Below are 19802 nucleotides of genomic sequence, written 5' to 3'. Positions count from 1 at the left end.
TAGATTTCATAAAAATTAGGAACTTATATGTTTCGCTGAGACTCTGTTAAGAGGCTAAAAAGACAAATTATGCACTGGGAGAAAATGTTTGTAAAACATGTATCTATAATGAGCATGAATCTACAATATATAAAGAACAGTAAAAATCCAACAACCCAGTCTGAAACTGAGCAAAAGACATGAAGAGACATTTCGCTGAAACAAGCAGAATGTACCCCAACAGGTGATGGCTAACAAAACATTCACAGAATAGAATACTACTCAGCAGGAAAAAGGAATAAACTATTGATTCACTCAACAACTTGGATGAATCTCAAGGTCATTCTACTGAGTGAATAAAATACCAAAAGATCAAGTAATGTACGATTCAATTTATATAATATTCTCAGAATGGCAAAATTATTGACATGGTGATCAGACTATTGGTTATTACCGGAGAGAGATGGAGTTGAAGGCGTTTATATGACTAAAAGGGATTAGCACGAGGCAGACCTTTCTGGTGACAGAAGAGTTCTGTGTCTTGATTGTGACGGTTATTACGGAAATCTCTATACACACATTGTGAGAACATCAGTCTCCTGGTTTTTATATTGCACCATCGTAATGTCAGATGTCAGCATTTAGGGAAACTGAGTGAAGGGGCAAGACCTCTTCTTATGATGTTTGCAACTTCCTGTGAATCTATAATGATTGCAAAATAAAAAACAATTTTCTTTAGAGATAGAGATTTGACCATCAGGTGTAGGGAGTTGTCACTTTTTGGAGAAGCCCTTGTTATGGGTGCCTCAGTAGGGAGCCAAGGTGGGCCTCAACCTTTTCCCTATGCCTTTGGAACCCAGTGTGGACATGTCCCCTAGGCATTTTTGTCCTTGGATGCTTCCACTAAGGCTTCTTGGATGAGTAGTGCAAAGATGAAGGGTCTATTTACCCCTGAGTCACAGAGGAGCATCTCATAGGAGCCGTGGCTTCATAATAAAGTCAACCTCCTACATGACAAGATTCTTCTGCCATGGCGAGGAGTCTATGCCTCACCTCAGTTGGACCCCTGTGCGACTGGATTGATCTTAGACTATAACTTGCCTGAAGAAGCTTACCATCTTCTGAGGTCAAGGTGGTCTCAATTGAAAGGTCATTCAGGGGCGCCTGGGTGGCGCAGTCGGTTGGGCGTCCGACTTCAGCCAGGTCACGATCTCGCGGTCCGTGAGTTCGAGCCCCGCGTCAGGCTCTGGGCTGATGGCTCAGAGCCTGGAGCCTGTTTCCGATTCTGTGTCTCCCTCTCTCTCTGCCCCTCCCCCGTTCATGCTCTGTCTCTCTCTGTCCCAAAAATAAATAAAAACGTTGAAAAAAAAAAAAATTTCTGAAAGGTCATTCAGTGCTTTATAAAGGGATCCTTTTCTTTGATGCCTTGGTCCCATGCTTTCCATGCTCAGGGCCTAACACAGAGCCCCCACTAGCAGATCAGTTCCTGTTAGGAGTCTCAGGGACCTCTGGTCATCTCCAAAGAAGGCCCAGCTCCCAGCATGAGGAACAAAACACAAAGTGCCACAGCCACAAAATAGTATGTATAGGATGACAACATTTTTGTTTAAAAAAACCGTAAATGTACATATCTGTATGTATGTATATATATATGCATATACATGCGTAGACACATAAATATATTCAATATATATGTACATATACACGTATACACATACATTTAGAAAAACAGGAAAACATTGGGAAGAATATACCAAATATACCGATTAAACAAATTATCTTTTGGTGGGATTATAAATGTTTTATATCCTCTCTATCCCTTTTTTCCGGTTTTATTTCAAAATGTAAAATTTGCAGGCATTACTTTTATAGTCTGAAGAAGATCTATAAGTCTATTTTTATCTGGGTGAAACACAAAAGTTAAAGTCTGAGCTTGTTAAACCACATCAGCATGTCCTTCTGCCCGAAGAACAGCGGTAGAATGTCATGTGTCTGTTCTAGCCAGTGTGGGGGTCCCAGTTCTCCCTGCCCACCCGGAGGAGGTGTCACTGAGCTGCAGTCTGGGGCCGAGTCCCCCTTTGCACTCTTGGGGTGTCCTCTCAGTGCACATTTTCTTATATGGTTCCAGCACTCAAACACAGGTTACACGAAAAGCCGGAAACCCTTGAATAGGAAACCTGGCACCAGCCCAGTAAATGAGGTGTGACCTTAGATGCACTCCTGAAGAGCGTGCTCCTGGCTGGTGGGCATTGGCATTGGCTGTTTATGCACCCAAGTCAAAAACAGTGCACGGGAGAGAGCAAGGGCCAGGAGATCGGCCAGCGCTGGCCCCAAGCAGGCCACACGGGTTAAGGATTTGAACACTTCTCTTGAGACATCTGTGAAAATGAGGAGGGCTTCATGGGCATATTATTATTATTCATAATAAGCCAGACCTGAAAAGAACTTAAATGTCCAACAATAGAATGGACAAATAATTTGTGGTGTATCCCCACAACGGAATACGACACAGGGCCGAGGATGAACACACCCCATTCACAGACATGGGCGATGCTCACAAACACAATGGTGAGTGAAGAAGGCAGACATGACAGAGTCATACTGGGTACAAAAGTAGCTGAGGGTGTCAGAAAGCAGGACACCCTTGCTGGGGGAGGGGCTGGTGGTGGTGGGGAGCCCAAGTGGGCTTCTGTTCCTCGATGTGGAACAGGTGGCTCTGTTGGTAAAATTTTTCAAGCTGTACGCTTACGATTATGTGCATTTCTGTATGTATATTAAAATTCAATGGGGGGGGGGAGGAGCCAAGATGGCAGAACAGCATGGAAGTTTTTTGTGCATCTCGCGTCCATGAAACGCAGCCAGACCAACACTACACCATCCTACACACCTAGAAAACTGATTGGAGGGTTCACACAACAATCTGCACAACCTGAACCACAGAATTCAGCAGGGACGTGGCACAGAGAGGTGAATTTGGGGAGCGAGAAGCCATGAAAGGTAGGGAACTGCTTTTGCGGGCGGAGAGAGGATGGAGACTGGGGAGGGGGGCAGAATATGGGAAAAGCACCCCTCCCCAAAAGCAGCTGGAGATAAAGTGGAAAATTGGAAACAGCCGCAGGGACTAAACTAAAAAGGGAGAAAGGAGAAAGGAGAGGGTTTAAACTCCATTAAGACTGGAAACAAGGGGAGCGCAAAGGCTGCAACTCCGCAGCTCCCTACCTGGCGGTGCTCTGGTGGGAAGGGCGAATCCCCAGGAGTGGATTGGGGTCTGGGAGGTTCTCAGGCCACACGGGGAGAAACGGTTCCACTGCTGGAAGGACATTTGGCGGAGACCATTGAAGCCACCTGGTCCCAGCAGGCCCTGGAAGGCGGCCGGCCACATTCGCTGGTGCTGGGACAAGGTCCTTAAGGCTGAAGCCTGGTGCCAGATGTGTGTTGCCTGAAATGCTGCTGCTACACTGTCTTGTGAACTTTTTCTGGGGCGGGTGGCACCTGGCCGCAGTCTTGGGGCACCGGCAGCAGCAGGGTCCTGCAAGCGTTCCTGGGTGCAGCTGACACTCGGTCATTGCTCATTCGGCCATTGCTCGATAACACCCTCCGGCAGAGGGGCGGAACCACTCAAAGCTGCAGTCCTTCGGAAGTAAGGGGCTGGGGAAAACAGCTTCATCTGAGACAGAACTCGGGAGAGAGGTGCGGCCTGGGGCCTGGTCACGAAGAGTAAAGAAGCAGGGAGTTGACAAGAGCTGAAGACAGAGGATGGGTGTGCGATTGCTGATTCGGGAGAACAGACTGGGCAGCTGGGTGGCGCCATTTTTACCTTTCCCACGCATGCGCATACGCACCTTCCAGCACCTCAACAATCCACCCCAGTAGGCTAGCAGCGCCATCTAGTGGAGAGCGGAGCCGTTACACTCAACCCCGCCCAACTGGGCCAACTTCCCTCTTCAAGAACACAAGTCTCACCGCGGGCTTAGTTTACGGACTATAAAGCGCTACATACACTGACTTCTAGGGGAAAACGAAGCAATTTCAGTCCTACTTCAATCTGTTAGCAGGTTCATCTGTTCAATTTTCTTTCTTTTTTTTTTCTTTTTTCTTTTTCTCTTTTACAATACTTTTTCTTGAATACAGAAAGAGAAAAAATTCATTTTTAATTTCAATTTTGATCAAAATATTTTTCTTTAATTTTTACTACTATATTTTTTACTTTTGTGTAAATTTTTTCAAGTTCTATTTTACTTCCATCATTTTTTTTAGTCTACCTCAGTGTATTCACCTTTTAAAATTTTCAAACAAGTTCCTTCTTTTTCTTTCTTTTTTCTTTTCTCTTTTTGGTTTCTTTTCTTTTTCTTGAATGGAGAAAGAGAAAAACTTCATTTTTACTTTCAGTTTCTATTAAAAATATTTTTCTTTAATTTTTATTACTATATTTTTTGCTTTTATGTAAATTTTTTCAAATTCTATTTTACTTCCATCATTTTATTTTAGTCTACTACAGTGTATTCATTTTTTCAAATTTTCAAATGATTTCTTTTTTTTAATTTTTTATCTTTTTTATCTTTTTTTATCTTTTTCATTTCTTTTCTTTTTTCTAAAATACAGAAAGGGGCGCCTGGGTGGCGCAGTCGGTTAAGCGTCCGACTTCAGCCAGGTCACGATCTCGCAGTCCGTGAGTTCGAGCCCCGCGTCAGGCTCTGGGCTGATGGCTCAGAGCCTGGAGCCTGTTTCCGATTCTGTGTCTCCCTCTCTCTCTGCCCCTCCCCCGTTCATGCTCTGTCTCTCTCTGTCCCAAAAATAAATAAACGTTGAAAAAAAAATTAAAATAAATAAATAAATAAGTAAAATACAGAAAAAGAAAGAATTCATATTTATTTTTAATTTTTATTAAAATATTTTATTTAATTTTTTTCTACTATATTCTTTACTTTTGTGTATATTTTTTCAAATTCTATTTTACCCCCATCATCTCATTTTAGTCTACTACAGTGTATTCATTTTTTCAAATTCTCAAAGGATTTCCTTTTTTTTCTCTCCCCCTGCTTTTTTTCTCTAATCTGTCAAACCACTTTCAACACCCAGACCAAAACACACCTAGGACTTAGCATCATCTATTCGATTTGTGTGTGTATGTGTGTTTTAATCTTTAATTTTAATATTTTTAATTTCAATTTTTTTTAATTTCAATTTTTCTACCTCATTAATTCCTTTTCTCCCTTCAAAATGACAAAACAAAAGAATTCACCCCAAAAGAAAGAGCACGAAGAAACGACAGCCAGGGATTTCACCAATACAGATACAAGCAAGATGTCTGAACCAGAATTTAGAATCATGATAATAAGAATACTAGCTGGAGTCGAAAATAGGTTAGAATCCCTTTCTGCAGAGATAAAAGAAGTGAAAAAAAATAGCCAGAATGAAATAAAAAATGCTATAACTGAGCTGCAATCATAGAGAGATGCAATGGCGGCAAGGATGGATGAGGCAGAACAGAGAATCAGCGATATAGAGGACAAACTTAGAGAATAACAAGGCAGAAAAAAAGGGAGATTAAGGCAAAAGAGCACGATTTAAGAATTAGAGAAATCAGTGACTCATTAAAAAGGAACAACATCAGAATCATAGGGGTCCCAGAAGAGGAAGAGAGAGAGAAATAGGGGTAGAAGGGTTACATGAGCAAATTATAGCAGAAAACTTCCTTAACCTGGGGAAAGACACAGACATCAAAATCCAGGAAGCACAGAGGACCCCCATTAGATTCAACAAAAACCGACCATCAACAAGGCATATCATAGTCAAATTCACAAAATACTCAGGCAAGGAGAGAATCATGAAAGCAGCAAGGGAAAAAAAAGTTCCTAACCTACAAGGGAAGACAGATCAGGTTTGCAGCAGACCTATTCACAGAAACTTGGCAGGCCAGAAAGGAGTGGTGGGATATATTCAGTGTGCTGAATCAGAAAAACATGCAGCCAAGAATTCTTTATCCAGCGAGGCTGTCATTCAAAATAGAAGGAGAGATAAAACATTTCCCAGACAAACAAAAATTAAAGGAGTTTGTGACCACTAAACCAGCCCTGCAAGAAATTTTAAGGGGGACTCTCTGAGGGGAGAAAAGATGAAAAAAAAAAAAAAAGAAAAGAAACTAATAATAAAGACCAAAAGCAACAAAGACTAGAAAGGACCAGAGAACACCACCAGAAACTCCAACTCTACAAGCATCATAATGGCAATAAATTCATATCTTTCAGTACTCACTCTAAAGGTCAATGGACTCAATGCTCCAAACAAAAGACACAGGGTAACAGAATGGATAAGAAAACAAGACCCATCTATATGCAGTTTACAAGAGACCCACTTTAGACCTAAAGACACCTTCAGATAGAAAGTAAGGGGATGGAGAACCATCTATCATGCTAATGGTCAACAAAAGAAAGCCAGAGTAACCATACTTGTATCAGACCATCTAGACTTTAAGATAAAGACTGTGTCAAGAAACGCAGAAGGGCGTTATATCGTAATCAAGGGGTCTATCCACCAAGAAGACCTAACAATTGTAAACATTTATGTGCCAAATGTGGAAACACCCAAATATATAGATCAATTAATCATAACATAAAGAAACTCATTGATAGTAATACCATAATAGTAGGAGACTTCAACACCCCACTCACAGCTATGGACAGATCATCTAATCCAAAAATCAACAAGGCAACAATGGCTTTGAATGATACACTGGACCAGATGGACTTAACAGATATATTCAGAACAGTTCATCCTAAAGCAGCAGAATATACATTCTCCTCCAGTGCACATGGAACGTTCCCCAGAATAAACCATATACTGGGACACAAATCAGCCCTAAGTAAGTACAAAAAGATGGAGAGCCTACCGTGCATATTTTCAGACCACAATGCTATGAAACTCGAAATCAACCACCAGAAAAATTTGGAAAGGTAACAAATACTTGGAGACTGAAGAACATCCTACAAGAATGAGTGGGATAACCAAGCAGTTAAAGAGAAAATTAAAGAGTATATGGAAGTCAATGTAAGTGATAACACCACAACCCAAAACCTCTGGGACGCAGCAAAGGGGGTCATAAAAGGAAAGTATATAGCAATCCAGGCCTTCCTAAAGAAGGAAGAAAGATCTCAGATACACAACCTAACCTTCCGCCTTAAGGAGCTGGAAAAAGAACAGCAAATAAAACCCCAAACCAGCAGAAGACAGGAAATAACAAAGATTCGAGCAGAAATTAATGCTATCGAAACCAAAAAAACCAGTAGAACAGATCAATGAAACCAGAAGCTGGTTCTTTGAAAGAATTAACAAAATTGATAAACCACTAGCCAGTTTGATCAAAAAGAAAAAGGAAAGGACCCAAATAAATAAAATCAAGAATGAAAGAGGAGAGATCACAACCAACACAACAGAAATAAAAACAATAATAAGAGAATATTATGAGCAATTATATGCCAATAAAATGGGTAATCTGGAAGAAATGGAAAATTCCTAGAAACATATACACTACCAAAACTGAAACAGGAAGAAATAGAAAATTTGAACAGACCCATAACCAGTAAGGAAATCGAATTAGTAATCAAAAATCTGCAAAAAAACAAGAGTCCACGGCCAGATGGCTTTCCAGGGGAATTCTACCAAACATTTAAGGAAGAGTTAACACCTATTCTCTTGAAACTATTCCAAAAAATAGAAATGGAAGGGAAAATTCCAAACTCTTTCTATGAAGCCAGCATTACCTTGATCCCAAAACTAGACAGAGACCACACTAAAAGGAGAACTACAGACCAATTTCCCTGATGAACATGGATGCAAAAATCCTCAACAAGATATTAGTCAACCGGATCGAACAATACATTAAAAAAATTATTCACCACGACCAAGCGGGATTTATACCTGGGATGCCGGGCTGGTTCAATATCTGCAAAACAATTAACCTGATTCATCACACCAATAAAAGAAAGGACAAGAACCATATGATCCTCTCCATACATGCAGAGAAAGCATTTGACAAAATACAACATACTTTCTTGATAAAAACCCTCAAGAAAGTAGGGATAGAAGGATCATACCTCAAGATCATAAAAGCCATATATGAATGACCCAATGCTAATATCATCCTGAATGTTGAAAAACTGAGAGCTTTCCCCCTAAGGTCAGGAACAAGACAGGGATGTCCACTCTCGCCACTGTTAGTCAACATAGTATTGGAAGCCTTAGCCTCTGCAATCCAACAACACAAAGAAATAAAAGGCATTAAAATTGGCCAGGAGGAGGTCAAACTTTCACTCTTTACAGACGACATGATACTGTATATGGAAAATCCAAAAGATTCCGCCAAAAAACTGCCAGAATTGATTCATGAATTCAGCAAAGTTGCAGGATATAAAATCAATGCACAGAAATCAGTTGCATTTCTATACACCAACAATGAAGCGACAGAAAGAGAAATCAAGGAATCGATCCCATTTACAGTTGTACAAAAAACCATAAAATACCTAGGAATAAATCTAACCAAAGAGGTGAAAAATCTATACACTGAAAACTATAGAAAGCTTATGAAAGAAATTGAAGAAGACACCAAAAAATGGAAAAAGATTCCATGCTCCTGGATAGGAAGAACAAATATTGTTAAAATGTCGATACTACCCAAAGCAATCTACATATTCAATGCAATCCCTATCAAAATTATACCAGCATTTTTCACAGAGCTAGAACAAATAATCCTAAGATTTGTATGGAACCAGAAAAGACCCCAAATAGCCAAAGCAATCTTGAAAAAGAAAACCAAAGCAGGAGGCATCACAATCCCAGACTTCAAGCTATACTACAAAGCTGTAATCATCAAGACAGTGTGGTAGTGGCACAAGAACAGACACTCAGATCAATGAAACAGAATAGAGAACCCAGAAATGGACCCACAAACGTATGGCCAACTAATCTTTGACAAAGCAGGAAAGAATACCCAATGGAATAAAGACAGTCTCTTCAGCAAGTGGTGCTGGGAAAACTGGACAGCGACATGCAGAAGAATGAACCTGGACCACTTTCTTACACCAGACACAAAAATAAACTCAAAATGGATGAAAGACCTCACTGTAAGACAGGAAGCCATCAGAATCCTCGAGGAGAAAGCAGGCAAAAACCTCTTTGATCTTGGCCACAGCAACTTCTTACTCAACACGTCTCTGGAGACAAGGGAAATAAAAGCAAAAATGAACTACTGGGACTTCATGAAAATTAAAAACCTTCTGCACAGTGAAGGAAACAATCAGCAAAACTAAAAGACAACAGACAGAATGGGAGAAGATATTTGCAAATGACATATCAGATAAAGGGTTAGTATGCAAAATCTATACAAAACTTATCAAACTCAGCACCCAAAAAACAAATAATTCAGTGAAGCAATGGGCAAAGGACATGAATAGACACTTCTCCAAAGAAGACATCCAGATGGCCAACCGACACATGAAAAAAAATGCTCCACATCACTCATCATCACAGAAATACAAATCAAAACCACAATGAGATACCACCTTACACCTGTCAGAATGGCTAACATTCACAACTCAGGCAACAACAGATGCTGGCGAGGATGCGGAGAAAGAGGATCTCTTTTGCACTGCTGGTGAGAATGCAAACTGGTGCAGCCACTCTGGAAAAACAGTATGGAGGTTCCTCAAAAAACTAAAAATAGAACTACCCTACGACACAGCAATTGCACGACTAGGCATTTATCCACAGGATACAGGTGTGCTGTTTTGAAGGGACACCCGCACCCTGGTACTATCGACAATAGCCAAAGTATGGAAAGAGCCCAAATGTCCATCGTGGATAAATGGATAAAGAAGAAGTGATATATACATACAATGGAGTATTACTCAGCAATCAAAAAGAATGAAATCTTGCCATTTGCAACTATGTGGATGGAACTGGAGGGTATTATGTATGCTAAGTGAAATTAGTCAGAAAAAGACCAATTCAGTGGACTTTAAGAGACAGAACAGATGAACATAAGGGAAGGGAAACAAAAATAATATAAAAACAGGGAGGGGGACAAAACAGAAGAGACTCATAAATATGGAGAACAAACTGAGGGTTATAGGAGGGGGTGTGGGAGGGGGGATGGGCTAAACGGGTAAGGGGCACTAAGGAATCTACTCCTGAAATCATTGTTGCAGTGTATGCTAACTAATTTGGATGTAAATTTTAAAAAATAAAGCATAAAATCAAATTATAAAAAAAGAAACATGGAAAGCCTACTTCACAATAAAAAAATTCAATGAAACAATTTTTTAAAAAGAAAATAGGATTTCCAAATTGCAAAAATCACATAGCTATGGATATTGTCTCTGTCAGTATCATACCGCTTGGGGTAGGATGGCTGGCTTGTTAGGGTCCATACATTTTTTTTTCCTAATTAATTATTTTTATTTCTAAAAGTTTTGATTTCAATTCCAGTTAATTAACATACTGTCGTATTCGTTTCAGGTATACAATATAGGGACTCAACAATTTTATTTTATTTATTTATTTTTTTTTTAAATTTTTTTTTTCAACGTTTATTTATTTTTGGGACAGAGAGAGACAGAGCATGAACGGGGGAGGGGCAGAGAGAGAGGGAGACACAGAATCGGAAACAGGCTCCAGGCTCTGAGCCATCAGCCCAGAGCCCGATGCAGGGCTCGAACTCACGGACCGCGAGATCGTGACCTGGCTGAAGTCGGACGCTTAACGACTGCGCCACCCAGGCGCCCCTGGACTCAACAATTTTATACATCACCTGATACCCATCATGTCATGTGCCCTCCTTAATCCCCACCCCTATTTCGCCCAACTCCCCACCCCCTCCCTTCTGGTAACCACAGTTTGTTGTTTATAATTAAGAGTCTGTTTCTTGGTTTGCCTCTCTCTCTCTTTTCCCTTTGCTCCCTTGTTTTGTTTCTTAAACGGCACATATGAGTGAAATCATACAGTATTATTCTTTCTCTGGCTGACTTATTTTACTTAGCATGATATTCTCTAGATCCATCCATGCTGTTGCAAATGGCAAGATCTCATTCTTTTTGTTTGTTTGTTTCGGCTGAATACCACACACACACATCATATCTTCTTTATCCATTCATCAATCAATGGTTATTTGGGCTGCTTCCACGTCTTGGCCGTTGTAAATAATGCTGCTATCCACACAGGGGTGCATGTATCCCTTTGAGTCAGTATTTTTGTATCCTGTGGGTAAAAAGCTAGTAGCGAAATTGCTAGATCGTAGGGTAGTTCTACCTTTCACTTTCTGAGGAACCTCCAAACTGTTTCCCGCGGTGGCCGCACCTTTTCGCATTCCCACCAACGGTGCACAAGGGTTCCTTTTTCTCTGCCTTCTCACCAACACCTGTTGTTTCTTGTGTTGTCGTTTTTAGCCATTCTGAGAGGTGTGTAGTTATAGTTCAGTGTGGTTTTGAGTTGTATTTCCCGGGGGAAATGTCTCTTCACGTCTTCTGCCCATTGTTTAATTGGACTATCTGGTTTTTGAGCGTGGAGTTTTATGTTTGAATATGTCATTTGCAAATATCTTGCCCCATTCTATGGGTTTCCTCTTAGCTTTGTTGATTGTTTCCTTTGCTGTGTGGAAGCTTTTTATTTTGATGCTGCCCCAAATAGTTTATTTTTGTTATTTCCCTTGCCTCAGGAGACATATCTAGAAAAGGGTTGTTATGGTCAATGTCAAAGAGATTACTGCCTGTGTTGTCTTATAGGACTTTTATGGTTTCCTGTCTCACATTTAGATCATTTATTTAGACCATGCAGGAGTGGCAAAGGGGGAGAGAGAGAGCGAGAGAGAGAGAGCGAATTCCAAGCAGGCTCTGAACTGTCAGCACAGAGCCTGACTGGGGGCCTTGACGTGGGGCTCAATCCCATGAACCGCAAGATCATGACCTGAGCTGAAATCAAGAGTCAGGCACTTAACTGAGCCACACAGGTGCCCCATTTTGAATTTATTTTTGTGTATCATGTAAGAAAGTGGCCCAGTTTCTTTCTTTTTTTTTTTTTAATTTTTTTTTCAACGTTTATTTATTTTTGGGGGGACAGAGAGAGACAGAGCATGAACAGGGGAGGGGGAGAGAGAGGGAGACACAGAATCGGAAACAGGCTCCAGGCTCCGAGCCATCAGCCCAGAGCCTGACGCAGGGCTCGAACTCACAGACCGTGAGATCATGACCTGGCTGAAGTCGGACGCTTAACTGACTGCGCCACCCAGGCGCCCCCAGTTTCTTTCTTTTACATGTTCCTGTCCAGTTTTCCCAACACCGTTTGTTAAAGAGACTGTCCTTTTCCCATTGGATGTTCTTTCTTGTTTTGTCAAAGATTAATTGACCATATAGTTGTGGGTTTTCTGGGTTTTCTATTCTGTTCTATTGATCTATGGGTCTATTTTTGTGCCAGTACCATACTGTTTCGATTACTACAGCTTTATAATAAAACTTGAAGTCCACAATTGTGATGCGTTCAGCTTTGCTTTTCATTTCCAAGATGGCTTTGGCCATTCAGGGTCTTTGTGGTTCCATACAAATTTTAGAATTATTTTTTCTAGCTCTGTGAAAACTGCCCTTGGTATTTTGACAGGGATTGCATTTAATGTGTAGAGTGCTTTGGGTGCTATACATATTTTAACAATATTTGTTCTTCCTATCCATGAGTGTGGAATGTGTTTCCATTTCTTCGTGCCATCTTCGATTTCTGTCATGGGTCCATGCCTTTTCTTAGTAGAGTCATTCAGTTCAATTAAACAGAACTTAGAACATCCTTGAGGGGACTAGTTGCTTTGTGGTGATAAGTACAGGTTGTTCGGGGGAGAGGGAAGATGTCACACTTGACCTTCTCATGCCTGTGTCCCCAAGAATGCAGAATCCCAGGTCTGGAGAGGAGAGAGAGCTGTGTGGCCTGGGCACTCACCACCCCCCCCCCCTTGCCCTCCTCCCGGCCTGGGCTGTTCCCCCAGGAACCACCCTTCAGAGCCCTGTGCTCTGCCATCCACGCTCCAAGGGACACCTGCAAAATGCAAGATTTTGCCAAGTTTAAGGGAAATAGGAATGTCAGAGACTAACAAGACAGAGGTGTGCACTGCTGAAGTAAACCATCCCCTGAAATCCAGCATGGTGAGGTCATGAGGTCAAGTGTGACATCTTCCCTCTCCTACTTTACAGAATTCACCGGAGGTTGGCTTTTTTCCCTTCCTCCTCCTCCCCCCTCCCTCCCTCCCTCTCTTCTCCCTTTTCCTCCCTCTCTCTCTCCCTCTTTCCTCTTCTCCTCCCCTGGCTGACAAAATGAAGGGGGCAGGAGACCCCCAAGCTGTGCTAAAAGCCATATCATTCTAAATAAACCTGGGTCTTTCTTCCTTCTAAGTTTTCTTTGCTGATATTTGCTTGGCATTGTCCTAGTCCTTGGTGAAGTTCTTTTGGAAACCTCAGGAGTTTTCAGTTTACTAAAGGAAAAGAAAGAGAAGTGATTGCCCTGCGGCTTGATGGTAATAAGATTCAAAGTAAGAGAAATGGTGGCTTGGAAAGTAAAAGGGGAAATGTTGGAGGTATTTTCTTTTTTAAAAAAACAGATTTTTAACGTTTTATTATATTTTTTGAGAGACGGAGTCAGAGCATGAGCAGGGGACGGGCAGAAAGAGGAGACACGACATCCAAAGCAGGCTCCACGCTCCGAGCTGTCAGCACGGAGCCCAACACGAGGCTCGAACTCAGGAACCGCAAGATCATGACCTGAGGTGAAGTCAGACGCTCAACCGACTGAGCCCCCCAGGTGCCCCTGGAGATATTTTCTCCTCTAAACTTTTTAAAACTCAAGAATAACATGCACAAAGGAAAGCGTACCAAGTCAGAAGTATGTGGTTCGAGAAATTGTCTGTCACCACCACCCAAATAGACTGTTACCACCGTGAACCCCCTTGACCTTCTTCACAATCGTGTCTAGACCTTTCGATATCATAGATTAGTTACGCCCTGTTGTAAAAATGGCATCATACAGAATGTATTACTGTGTGACTGGCTTTTTTTTTTTTTTTTTTTTTGGCTCAGCATGACACTAGAGGGATTCATCGGTATTGGTAAGTATGGCGATGCTCTGTTCCCTTTTATTACCGTAAAAAGAACACATTTTTAACAAGCATCTTTGGTGATCTCAAGACAAGCAGTCCCAGGCCTCACTTCGTAGCCTACCGCCCCAGACCCCGTCAACACAAACACACGGCCACCCTGTTCACTCCCTCGGTGTTCGAGTCACAAGTGCAGAAACACACATGACGGTCCCTCAAAACCCAGAGCCAGGTTCAGCTTTCAAGTTAACTGGGGTTAGGAACAGTTTGGTGACCCCCTGAGTATAGCATCTAAAGTGGTGCCACAGACAGACTGCAGTTCAAAAGTGACATTTCCCTGCGTGGCTTTAGCAATATCAAAATCCTGGAAGAAAGAAACGCTGTGTGTATGTGTGTGTCTATATGGACATGAGTGCGGTATGGGCTGTAACTGTGTTCCCCCCAGATCCACATGCTGAAGTTCTAACCCAGGGTGCTTCAGAATGTGGCTCTATTTGGAGATAGGGTCTTTAAACGGCTAATAAAGTTAAAATGAGGTCGTGAGGGTGGGCCCTGCTGGTGAGGACCCAGATGTGTACAAAGGGAGGGCGGTGCGAAGACACAGGGTGAAGGCAGCCATCTGCAAGCCGAGAACAGAGACCTCAGGAGAAGCCAACCCTGATGTTGATCTTGACCTTGATCTTGGACTTCTGGCATCCAGAACTATGAGGAAATAAACGTCTGCTGTTGAAGCCACCTGATCTGTGGTACTTTGTTATGGCCGCGGGGCAAACCAATACCGTGTGTGTGTGTGTGTGTGTGTGTGTGTGTGTGTGTGTGTGTGTAATTGAAGGGCCGTGTGTAGGAAGGGGCATGAACAGGGTGCCCATACTCCCATGATCCCAGCCCACCCCTGCCATCTGTTTGGACACCCACCCCCCACTGTGACCCCACCTCCCCTCTTCCTTCCTCCCCTGGCCACCCTCCACCCCCCCTCCCCACCCCCGCTGCCTGGATTGGGCTGGCTGAGTTGTGCCAAACTGAGTGGCAGCTGGAAACAGACGCTGGCCCGGGCAGCCTCCCTGGGGAAGGTGGGAGGGGGGAGAGAACAATCGTGAAATGGCAGGAAAACACTTCTCCCTGGCAGCTCAGAGCGGGTGGGGGTGGGGTGATTAAAAAGCAGGCTTTGGGGGAACAAAAGAGGGTTCGTGCAATGTGACTCGATTCAAAAAAAAGGAAACAAACCCGGTGCCTTTTCTTCACCATCTAAACTCTTTGACAAATCCAGTCGAATAATATAATTGGTATCCGAATTCCCAGTCCCTTAGAGGACAGCCAGTGAGGGAGGGCAAGTGCGTGACTCACAATAGATGTGGTCAACATTTGATGTGTAGGAGAGAGAAGCCAGGAGCAGGAGGAAAGCTTGTCTTTCCCCTTTGGGTGTCTTAGTTCTTTCTGTATATTGTGATAAACCGCTCAGGTGCTTGAGCATGAGTTTGTAGCTTTGCAGGACGTTTTGGGAAGTGGTCCCCTTAGCTATTGGCTGTCCCTGAGGTCACAGCATGAGCCCACTCTCTTCAGAAGTAGATGTGGCTGTTGTGTAAAGAACCACCCCCCCCGACGCCCCCGCAAAGGGCTCAGCCACTTGGGTTTGGGAAGCACTGAATCATTGCCTTTGTATCCTGCTTGAGGGTTGGCTTTGGGCAGATAGAAATCTCTGCAAACTTAGGAATTGCTGCATAGGAGTTGGTCCCTTTGAAGTTGGTGGTGCCATCGTCTGAGCTCCCGCAACCTTGGCATCATCCACATTCCACGGCCGACGCACAGGACAATTTCTATACTGTTTGTGGGTGCGTTCTGGGAGGGTTCAAGGAACAGAAAGACCTTTGGAAAATAGTTATGTGTTTTGAATTGGTGCCCAGGCCCCAAAACCGACGGCCTAACGCTGATGGGGGCGTGGAGCGAGAGGAATTCTACAAAACTAAACAAACATCTGTACCGCGATCCGGCTGTGATGCTCCTTGGTGTTTATCCAAATGCGGTGAGAACTTATGTCCGCACAAAAACCTGCACACAGATATTTATAATAGTTTTATTCATAACTGCAGCCTTGGAAGCAACCAAGATACCGGATGAATGGATAAATTGTGGTCTGTCCGGACAATGGATTATTATTCAGCGCTGAAAAGAAATGAACTATCTTTGAAAAGCTAGGAAAGGATATAGAGAACCTTTGAATACATATTGCAGAGTGAAAGAAGCCAATCTGAACACGCGACATATTGTATGATTCCAACTATGTGACATTCTGGAAAAGGCAAAAACTACGGAGACAGTACAAAGATTAGTGGTCCACCAGGGGTTGAGGGGAAGTAGGCAGCACACAGAGAATTTGGGGGTCAACAAAACTACTCTGTATGATACTATAATGATGGATACGTGTCATTATACATTTATCAAATCCGTAGAACACACAACACAGAGGGCGAGCCCTAATGTAAACCATGGGCTTGGGTGATGATGATGTGTCGATCAGGTGGGTAACAGGTGCACCGCTCAGGAGGGGGGGAGGCTGTGCATGTGTAGGGGAGGGGGTAGATGGCAGTTCTCTGTACTTTATGCTCAACTTTGCCATGAACCTAAAACTCTTACAAAAATAAAGTCGATTTGACATTAAGAGAAGAGGCAGGAGAAACCACCAGTATGGAAAGAAATGGCAGACTGGTTTTAGTTGTGCTGGGGAATAGGGAGCGTAGTTGTGAGCTGGAGCAGAAGGGGTACAGCAGATGTCTCCGTCCCATGGTGAAGGCCGAGACGGTCCAGGCTGGTGGCATTGGCAGATAGCTGTCATCAGCAAGACAGGGTCCCTCGAAGTAGAGATGATATTAGTGTGCTTGGATAAGGAGATCACCCAGGGAGACTGTGGGGAGCCCACTCCTAAGTGAATGAAACACCGTGACGACTCAGGAAGGAGGTCGAAGATGCTGTGTGAATGAGGGAGTGCGTAAGCCTGTCAAATTCGGGTCTGTGGCCTGATTCTGAGGTTACAGACTGCTGGAGCCCGGCGGATGGTGGGATTTTCATGAAGAGAAGGAAAAGAGCCACGGCGAAGGGAAAAGGAAACAGAGAGCCAGAAACATGAATGGAATCGGGTCCCTAGAAAAAGCCACAGTGGGGAGTAGAGAAGAGAGGTCCGTGAAAAGTGAAGACAGAGGCAGGAGAATAGCATGGAGGAAATCTATTTTAAGTCTACAGTCTTAGAAGTTCTGAAAATAATAATAGATTTTATTAGTTGAAGGATTGGGTTCTCAAAGCAACCCTGTGAAATAAGTGAGAAAGCTAATACTGCATTTCATCAAATGTTACGAGGCCAATAATTTAAGATGCACATTATTTTTAGCATTAAAAATAGGAAAAAATTGCCAGTTGAACTTTGACCCTGTTTTGCTTTTCCTATTGCTGCACAGCCAAAATGCAAACTACCTCAAAACTCAGCAGCTTAACACAATCATCATGTGATGGTATCTCACGGTTCTGTGGGTTGCCTAGCCTCATCTGGGTAGCTCTCCTTCGGGGTCTCTCATGTGGTGCCGCTGGGGTCAGGGGTCAGCTGGGGGCTGGAGGCCTCTGACATTGGATGGGCTGGACATCCAAGATGGCTCCCTCACACGCCTGGGAGTTGAGGGGGCTGATGGCAGGAAGTTCAGCAGAGCCGTTGGCTAGAACGCTGCAACCGGCCTCCACATGTGAGTTGGACTTTGTCGCAGCATGGTGACTGTGTTTCCAGAAGGAGTGCCCCAAGAGTGAGTATTTGGAAAGGAAGAAGTTGTAGGCTTCTTATAATGTCGCCTCAGAAATCCCGGAGCAACGTTTCCACTCCCTTCTATTGGTGACGCCCAGATTCAAGAGGGAGAAATTAGACTCCCCTCTTGCTGCGAGAAACAGCATGCACGCATAAGGACAAAGGACTTGGCTGTCCCTGACTACCATAGGCACTACCTTAAGGGTTGACCCACAGGATATGCACGTGGGTCCTTGCAGCCTCTCATTGCTCACATCTTGCATCTACTCAAAAGGATTTGGTAATTTCTCCCACTTTCCATTGCGGTGTTGGCGGAAGATAGCCAAGGCTTTTGCATAAATCTCAGTACAAAATGTAGCACAGCTTCATCCACTGTGGGCATCTTCATTTCCTAGAGTCTGTAAAGCGCTTGGTTGTTGCTTCGCACGCAAATAGAGAATTTTGAACACTCGTGCAATGTTGGGATTGCTGCACGTACCAGTCCAGGTTCAATTAGGAGAGCAAAACCAGTGAGGAAGCATGGCAGAAGACCTTTCACGGTTCTGGGAGACATTGAGGAAGGAAGGGTCCAGAAAGGGTAGCAGTATCAGAGAAGATTCTGTAGCCAGCCCACCTGAAATGCCAGTACGGAGGCACAAGTCAGAGCTTTTAGGTCACCACAGATGGGAGCCAGTGGAGAAGTCTGCAGGAAGCTATCACCTCTGCATAGTTATTGCATCTGCCGCTGAATGGCGGACTATGGCCACTGTTGGTCAGCAAGGTCAGTAGCAGGAATAAAAAACATGAATGGAGCTGAGCAAACAAAGATCTGGGATCTGTCGGCCCTTCTGTAGCTACCTTTGGTTGCATCTGACCACAAGGACCATCCAACAGTAATGGCGGCTGCTTCATTTCCGCTTCACAAATCCCCTGCAGATTCCTCTTTCGGACATTTCTAACCTGAAACCTCACAGCGCTAGAGATTCTAGGACACATCCTTCTCACTTAGTGTGATTCAGCCCACTGCTGCCTACACTAATATCCAATGCACACGCCACTCTTCTTTTCCGGGCCTTTCTCCATTCATAATGACTTTGAGTTGCAACACCGAAACCGATTGTTATCTCTCTGAAGGGTGTTTAAACGGCCACTAAATTCAATATGGGTAGCAGGGAAGGCACACCAGCTGCAGGGACCTCAAAATGTGAGAAATGTGCCTCTGTGTGAGCTATTCTTATTTCTATTACTTGTATTTGCAGGTGAGAAACAGAGAGTCTAAGCAACTTTCGAATTAGAGAAGGTGAGAGAAAAAAGATGGCAAGAACATTACAGAACATTTTATCCAAATTCTTCAATAGAGGCCAGAGACCTTAAGTGTATTGCTTATTTAACACCACTCTGCAAAGACGGAGTCAGGATATAAACCCGAGTCTTTTATTCCGGGGCCAGTGTGTTTTCCCACGTGTCATACTGACTATAAAGCACAGAACCCAAATTTGGGTCTGGCATAAAATCACATGTTTCAGATTGTCCTGATGATGACCCACATTAAGAATTGTTTTAGATCTCCACCTGATACACAATACATAAATAAATGCATAACTGAAACAAAAGCTATATGGAGCAAGGCTAACACTTCTACATACGACATATTCTAATATTTTCAGATATTTTTTGGTATTCTGTTTAATATTTAAAATATGCTGGGGACTTCCAGTTCTGGCAAAGGTAGAGTAGCTTGTTTTTTGTTTTTTTTTTGTTTTTGTTTTTGAGGGAGAGAGAGAGAGAGAGAGAAAGAGAGTGCGAGTGAGGAAGGGGCAGAGAGAGAGGGAGACACAGAATCTGAAGCAGGCTCCAGGCTCCCACCTGTCAGCATAGAGCCCAATGCAGGGCTCGAACTCACGAACCACAAGATCATGACCTGGGCCGAAGTCGGACACCCAA

Source organism: Puma concolor, chromosome D2 (genome assembly GCF_028749965.1).
Source record: "Puma concolor isolate L17-30 chromosome D2, mPumCon1.1.hap2, whole genome shotgun sequence".
NCBI lineage: Eukaryota > Metazoa > Chordata > Mammalia > Carnivora > Felidae > Puma > Puma concolor.
The sequence above is the reverse complement of the archived record's forward strand: the minus strand, read 5'-3'. Positions refer to the sequence as shown.